We start from the raw sequence: 6,978 nt of genomic DNA on the forward strand, positions 1-6,978 counted from the left end.
TAGGAAGTTCCTGTGCTAGGTTGTTTGGAAGGTCACCAAACTGGGCCGCCTCAAAAGTCTCTTTGAGGCTGTTGTCTGAAAGTCTCTAAGGCCCTCTGGGGCTGAGGTGAAGACTCAGGGCACAGGTGATCAGCCATTAAAGGGTGGTTTAGTTCCAAGCAGGCATTAAAAGATAATTTTCGAAAGCAGGTAAAATCATGACTCTCATACAGATATAAGAATAAACACAAGTTGAAGATCTTATTTAACTCATTCATAGAAAACAAGTGAAGTGATACAACTGGGTCAAAGGATATTATCAATAACAGACAGAGTTATAGGTCAGGAATATGGAAAAGAATGTACAAATAGAGCCAAAACTGGTTTTTTGACTATTTCTCCCCATATAGAATTTGTTCGCATGTCTATAGACAAGAATTATTTGGCATTCCTGTCACTTATCTACAGTTTACAGAATCAGAATCAGACAACCCAGGTTTGCTTTAAAATAAACATTTTTCCATTTAAGCACAAATTTTCCCCTACAGTTTCCCTACTTTTGATCAAAAAGAATTTCAAAGATTCCCGATCACAAAATGAATGTGGCCTCATTAGATCTGACCTGATTATTTACATAGGTGCAGCAAGAATGTTAGTTTAGCATAAAGGCCTTCTTTAAGTTTACTCTGCTGGAGGTCTCCATAAGGAATCTCAGGTTGGACTTCTAAAATCCTCTATTACTTGCTGTCCTGAGGCTAGGTAGCCACGCCCAAGAAACTTGATCCACCAGGTTTCATCTGCAGTACTTATACGCTTTGGGTGACTTCCTCTCCTCTCAAAGTCCTCAAAACATCTGCAGCCTCCTGGCCGGTCATGGAAGTGAGCTTCCTTACCAGCTGGACCCTGTAAGCCAGGTACCAGGAGGGCTTTGTCAGCACTGTTTCAATAAAGTCAACCTTAGTTCCCTAAAAGTGACTGGTCAGGCACCTGCCACAGCTTCCCCAGGTGGGCAGGGAGCCTCTTCCCTTGTTCCTGTGGTCACGTCCACCTGGAGGGGCCCGGTGATGAGGTCACTGCTGGTATGGGTAGCCTGTCCTCCGCAAAGCAGCTGCCTGGCGGCTGCAGACACCAAAGACCATGAACTTGAAGCAGATGGGAATCAGAGGGCGTTATTCTCTCCCTCCTCTTCCAGAGAGCCCCTCTACCTGCCCCGCCCCCCGGTTGTCTGAAACCTTTTCCAAAAAGGACAAAAGGAACTCAGATCAGTTGTCCACAGTGTTCCTTGTTGGAAATTATTTGATAAAGTCCCTCCCAGAGAGAATCTTCAGAAAATCCGAAAAACATTCAGCAGGAAAAAAGCATGAACAGGGAGGACCTATAAATCACCGTTTCAGTCTTTAAGACATAAGAATTTTGAATTTGAGCCACCTTCTACCACCTTTCTGATTCTTGAGTATGGGCCATCATATGATTGACGATTGCTTTTGTGTCCTGTTGAAATCTTTGCTTACTCCAAGAAAATCTTCCTGCCAAATCAGCGACGAGAACACGAGACCTTTGAGCTGAGTCTTAAAATTGAGAAATTAAAGCAGTACATTAAAAAAAAAATTAAGAAGAAAATATTGCAAATGCAATGGTAATTTGGACCAGGGAAGAAATTCATAGTAGGAAAAAGGTTGGAGAATTGAGGTGCAGGGATTGCCCCCTAGTGTTCATGGTAAAGCTTGGAGTCTAGCTGTAGTAAGTGGACTAAATAGGTATCACTCCTGAACTTTATGCAGTATTCCTCCCCAGAGGAAAGAAATGGTGGGAAAGCTTCAGTAAAACAACTTTTTTTTTTTTTTTTTTTTTTTTTTTTTGCGGTACGCGGGCCTCTCACTGTTGTGGCCTCTCCCATTGCGGAGCACAGGCTCCGGACGCTCAGGCTCAGCGACTACGGCTCACAGGCCTAGCCGCTCCGCGGCATGTGGGATCTTCCTGGACCGGGGCACGAACCCGTGTGCCCCGCATTGGCAGGCGGACCCCCAACAACTGCGCCACCAGGGAAGCCCCAACAACTTCTATCTAAACATATCATTCTCTGTAATGCTGGTCCAGAATGATGATTCTCCAGATGCTGGTCTGGAATTAAGCTGGACATATCCTATGCCTTTCCATCTCTCTACATCTTTCAGAAGGATGGTCCATATCAGGATGTTTTATACAGTATCTCAGGAGCATATTCATGTTACAGACCTGATGTTGGTTATGTCCAAGGGGTGTCTTTCATTGTGGCATTGTTCATTCTCAGTTTGGAAGAGGCAGTTGCCTTCATTGCATTTGGAAATCGCATGAATAAGCCATCCCAATTGGCCTTTTTCTGTGTGGATTGCAGCAAGATGTTGAAATATTTTGGAACATCTGAAGTATTCTTTGAGGGCAGTCTCTTTACACATTTTCTCCATATCAAGTAGTCTTACGTTTTCACACTAGCATATACTTGATAGACTGGATATTCACATAGCATCACAAGTCACTATTCCACTTGATCCAGCCAGTCCAGGCTGGGATGTATTTTGCAGAGATGGGGAGGAATTTTTATTTAGAACTGGGACAGGAATCCTCCAGTTATGTGAAGACATTTTCCTTTAGGTATACTTTATTCACATAGCACAGTTTCTAAATAAATCGGCAGAGGATCTCACACCAGAAAAGCTGTTCGGCTGTGTTGCAGCCATTCAGATACAGAAAAGCACCAGTTAAGGGACTTAGGTCTTTGTGTCAGTAATGAAGGATACAAGAAGGAGACAAGAATAACAGTACTGCTTTTTTTTTTTTGCGGTACGCGGGCCTCTCACTGTTGTGGCCTCTCCCGTCGCCGGAGCACAGGCTCCGGAGGCGCAGGCTCAGCGGCCATGGCTCACGGGCCCAGCCGCTCCGCAGCATGTGGGATCCTCCCGGACCAGGGCACGAACCCGTGTCCCCTGCGTCGGCAGGCGGACTCTCAACCACTGCGCCACCAGGGAAGCCCAACAGGACTGTTTTGAACAGCTAATCTTCATAATTAACAGACTAATTGAAACATAAAAAAAAAGCATTTTTTATAACAGTATTTTGTTTCCTATGTAAGCACACGGAAGAAAGTTGGAGCAATCCAAAAGAATCAAGCATGGAAAACAGCTGATTTTGAATTTTGTGTCTGAAGTAACAGAAATGAGCAACCTATTGACAATATTATTTTTAAAAAGCATTGCCATTTTACAAAAGAAAAAGTGTAAATGGCTAGTTCATACTCCATAATCTGGGGGTGAATGTTTGAATGCAAAAACATTTAAAATAGTTTTAGGGAAAAAAAGACAGTGACTGGTCGTACCCAATTAAATAAGCATCATTTTCAAATATGACATTCCAGACAAGGCCTTGGTTTCATAACCATTTTTCCAATTATATTTAGTAAAAAGGAGGGTAGATTCTTATTGAACCTATGCAAATAACTAAGTTACCATTTAAAAGTAAGAATATTTAATAAAAATTTCTGAATTTGGAAGGAGACTCAAGTAGGGAGAATAAAACATCATCTAAAGATGTTTCATTTCAGTTTACAAAATCAGAATCTACTAAATTGTTACAGCTTATAAATAAGTTAAAAGAGAGAAAAAGGGCTTCCTTATGTATCCAGAAAATAGAACATTAAAACAATATCAACAATGTTCCAAACAAGTAGCTACAATCCTCTCTCTTTAGTTCATCCATTCTATGTAATCCATTCTTGTTCTGCTGGATCTTGGATTAGCAGCATCATGAACCCATCTGCTTCTTACTAAAAAGAGTTCTGGAAATCCTGATCTAGCCCAACAGTACGGTCTTTTTTTCTTTTTTTTCCCTTCAGTACTGTCTTAAAGTTGTTTAAGTGATGACATCAGAGGCCCGTACCCAAGATCTATTTGTTGAAGTGTCAGTAGTTTGAAGTACCTGGTACAGTCCTTTTCCTTGGGCTCTGGGGACCATGTATCTTTGTCAAGGACGTGATCTGGCCTCTGCAGCTGATTGCAGAGCCTTCAGGGAAGCTTCCAAGCAATACAAAAAACTATCTGTAGGTGCCAGAGACTTAAAATAACTATGGTAATTACTGGAGAGAGTTCATAACAAGCATGATGCAACTGACAAGGAAATTTAGTTTTTTCTGTCATGCAAAACAATGCTAATCCAAATAAATAAATAAACACATAAAGCTATGACAAAATGTCTATGCACATAATGATTAAGGCTATTTTCAAAGAAGATACTGAATTTTACATCTGGTTTATAAAAATGGATGAACATACTTGTTACAGAGGAAAAATTCTTGAGATATGCAAAATTCTTGAGTCTTAATATATATATGTAATACACTAAACATATACCAAGTATGTATCAAGAATATCAAGTAACGAGATTTGGAGTAGGTCCAAAACATCCATGTTTTAATTAAAACTCTACAGATAAGTCTGATATTTATCCCCAAATGAAAACCACTGGCCTAGAAGACGCTAGATTCAAATTAAAGAAGAAAGATTCCAACCAAATAAACGTTTTAAATAATAACTAAAAGTATGACTAACAACACTATTTTGTTGTTGCCTAACATCAGGCAAAGCATCATCGGGATACAGATAAACAGAAACACGGATCAATCTCCAGGACCTTCCCATGAATCGTTCAAGTTCTACAATAGTTACAGCAATAATATTTTACCCATACAAATTTAACCTAGGGAAGGCTAAGCGTCCTTTCTGATTTGACAGATCTTTCCATGAAACTCATCAATAACAACATAAATAAAACCTAATTATTTAGAAATAACACCCCTCTTTCATAAGGTAAAAGAACAGATCTTTTGGGGTTTGAGAGACCCACTGGGAAATCTCAGAGATAGGTTTAGGGAGGCCAAAATCAAGAGCTGTCAAGAGATTTGAACTCTTAAGATAGGATCCTGGGTGCCTCAGAAACAACAGTTGTTGTTGTTTTTCAAATGTTGTCATTTAAAAGGGACAATAAAACATCTAAAAATAAGTACAGAATGTAACATGATTGTAAAGAATCTTAGTTCTAAGTGAGGAACCTTTGTTCGCTTTTTAAAAATCATCAAGAACATAATACAATTAACATATTATAAGACACAGAATCTTTTGCTATATAGGCAAAGTACACACACAAAAAGAACTTTCCATATTGGAGGTAAAGACACTAAGCAGTAAACCAGGGAAACATGGCCATCAAAATCAAGCAAACTTTGGTGAAATTTTGACGTATTTCATAGCTTTTCAGACTCAGGTATTATAAACCAAGGCAAATAAAATTTATTTCCAGAAAGAAAGTAGAATGGTGATTGCCAGGGGTTGGAGGGAGGGTAGGATGGGGAGTTAATTGTTTAACAGGTGCGAAGTTTCAGTTTGGGAAGTTGAAAAATTTCTGGGGATGGATGGTGGTGACAGTGGCACAACAATGTAGACATACTAAAGTACACTTAAAAACAGTTAAAATGGTAGATTATTTCCAAATTTTGCCCTTCATCGTGTTCTTTTATATTCTGGAACAAACTGACACTTTATTTTAGGACCCATCTCATGGCGTCTACAATGACAGAATGAATTTCATAACACGAAGATGTTATTAATAGGCAATGCAGTCATTGTTGCTATCTTCAAATAACTCAACAAATAAGAATTATAAACATTTCTCAATTCAGTTTCCAATATGTTGTGTTGATGATTAAATGTACCATCCCTAGCCCCCTTCTCCCTTTAAGGTCCTCAATATGTTTGAAGAGTGCAAAGGGGGCTTTGGAGACAAAACAAAACATACAGACAAAACCTTGAGAACCATTGCTTTAGGACAAAACTACGCTTTTTTTCTCAAGAAACAGGAGCACACACAGTTGTATTTCTCTGTTGCTCCTCAATACAGTCTCAACCACTAACATAAATTCTAAGTTTCAACCAAAGTAACTTCCGTTTCAGAGAAAATTAGGGTGGGGGGGAGGGAGGAGGTGGATAGTTGTGAACTATGTCACATACCCGTTTTTTATTTTATTTTGGCCGTGCCTCATGTGGAAACTAAGTCACATACCAGCCTTTTATTTTATTTTTTATTTTTTGGCAGTGCAGAATGTAGGATCTTAGTTCCCTGATCAGGGATCGAACCCGTGCCCTCTGCAGTGGAAGTGTGGAGTCTTAACCACTGGACCACCAGAGAAGTCCCAGATACCAGCTTTTTAGCTTTTTAACAGACCAGCAGGGTTCATAGCTACACATAACAAAACTTTCCATAGACACTTATATCCCTTACATCCCTTACAGTACAATTTATCAAAGTGGCAAAAATGAACATATTCATGAACAGACCCAAAGATACAGTCTCTTACAGCATATAAGACACAAAAGTATATAAACTTAAAATTATGCTTAGTAATCAATGTCCGGTAGTCTGTCTCACTTAGGAGTGATCTTGGTATCCAATGATTATCCATTAATTAACTTAATTTTAATATCAGTCCAAGGTTTTAAGTTACCAAAAACTCTTGAAAATTATCTTCAAGCTGACATATTGCAAAACAAAATTACTGTTGAAATAAAAGTTTTTCTGAATATGATTCGATTAGTGAAAAACAAATTTTCATTTTTCATAATCTTTAACATTATGAATAATGTTAACTTATTTGATCAATAAACTGGTATAAATTTAGAAAAAACCTATCTAAGTAGAATACTGTTGGGATTACACTTAACATTAATAAATTAGAGAAAATATAGCTGTTTTTCCTAAACCCCAAATACTAAACTACTCATTTTCCAAAGATTTACTTAAATTTATAAGCTGGAATTTTTAACATGTTATTGAATGGTTTCTGTAAGAACATTTTATTAGTGTAGCACACTTAAAGATTTAGGAGTTCATTTTCACTACTTTCTGGGAATTTTAGGAATATTTGCTTTATTTAACACTTATTTATCTCTATCAGTCAATCAGAAAAGAACTCAA

At 38.5% G+C, this 6,978-nt stretch overlaps 1 pseudogene; it reads left to right on the plus strand.

Annotated features, from left to right (window-relative positions):
- The first annotated feature begins 852 nt into the window (after window positions 1-852).
- On the plus strand, window positions 853-2,721 carry LOC132526496 (TBC1 domain family member 12-like; annotated as a pseudogene).
- Window positions 2,722-6,978: the final 4,257 nt, after the last annotated feature.

This window comes from Lagenorhynchus albirostris, chromosome 9, assembly GCF_949774975.1.
Source record: "Lagenorhynchus albirostris chromosome 9, mLagAlb1.1, whole genome shotgun sequence".
In the NCBI taxonomy this organism is placed as follows: Eukaryota; Metazoa; Chordata; class Mammalia; order Artiodactyla; family Delphinidae; genus Lagenorhynchus; species Lagenorhynchus albirostris.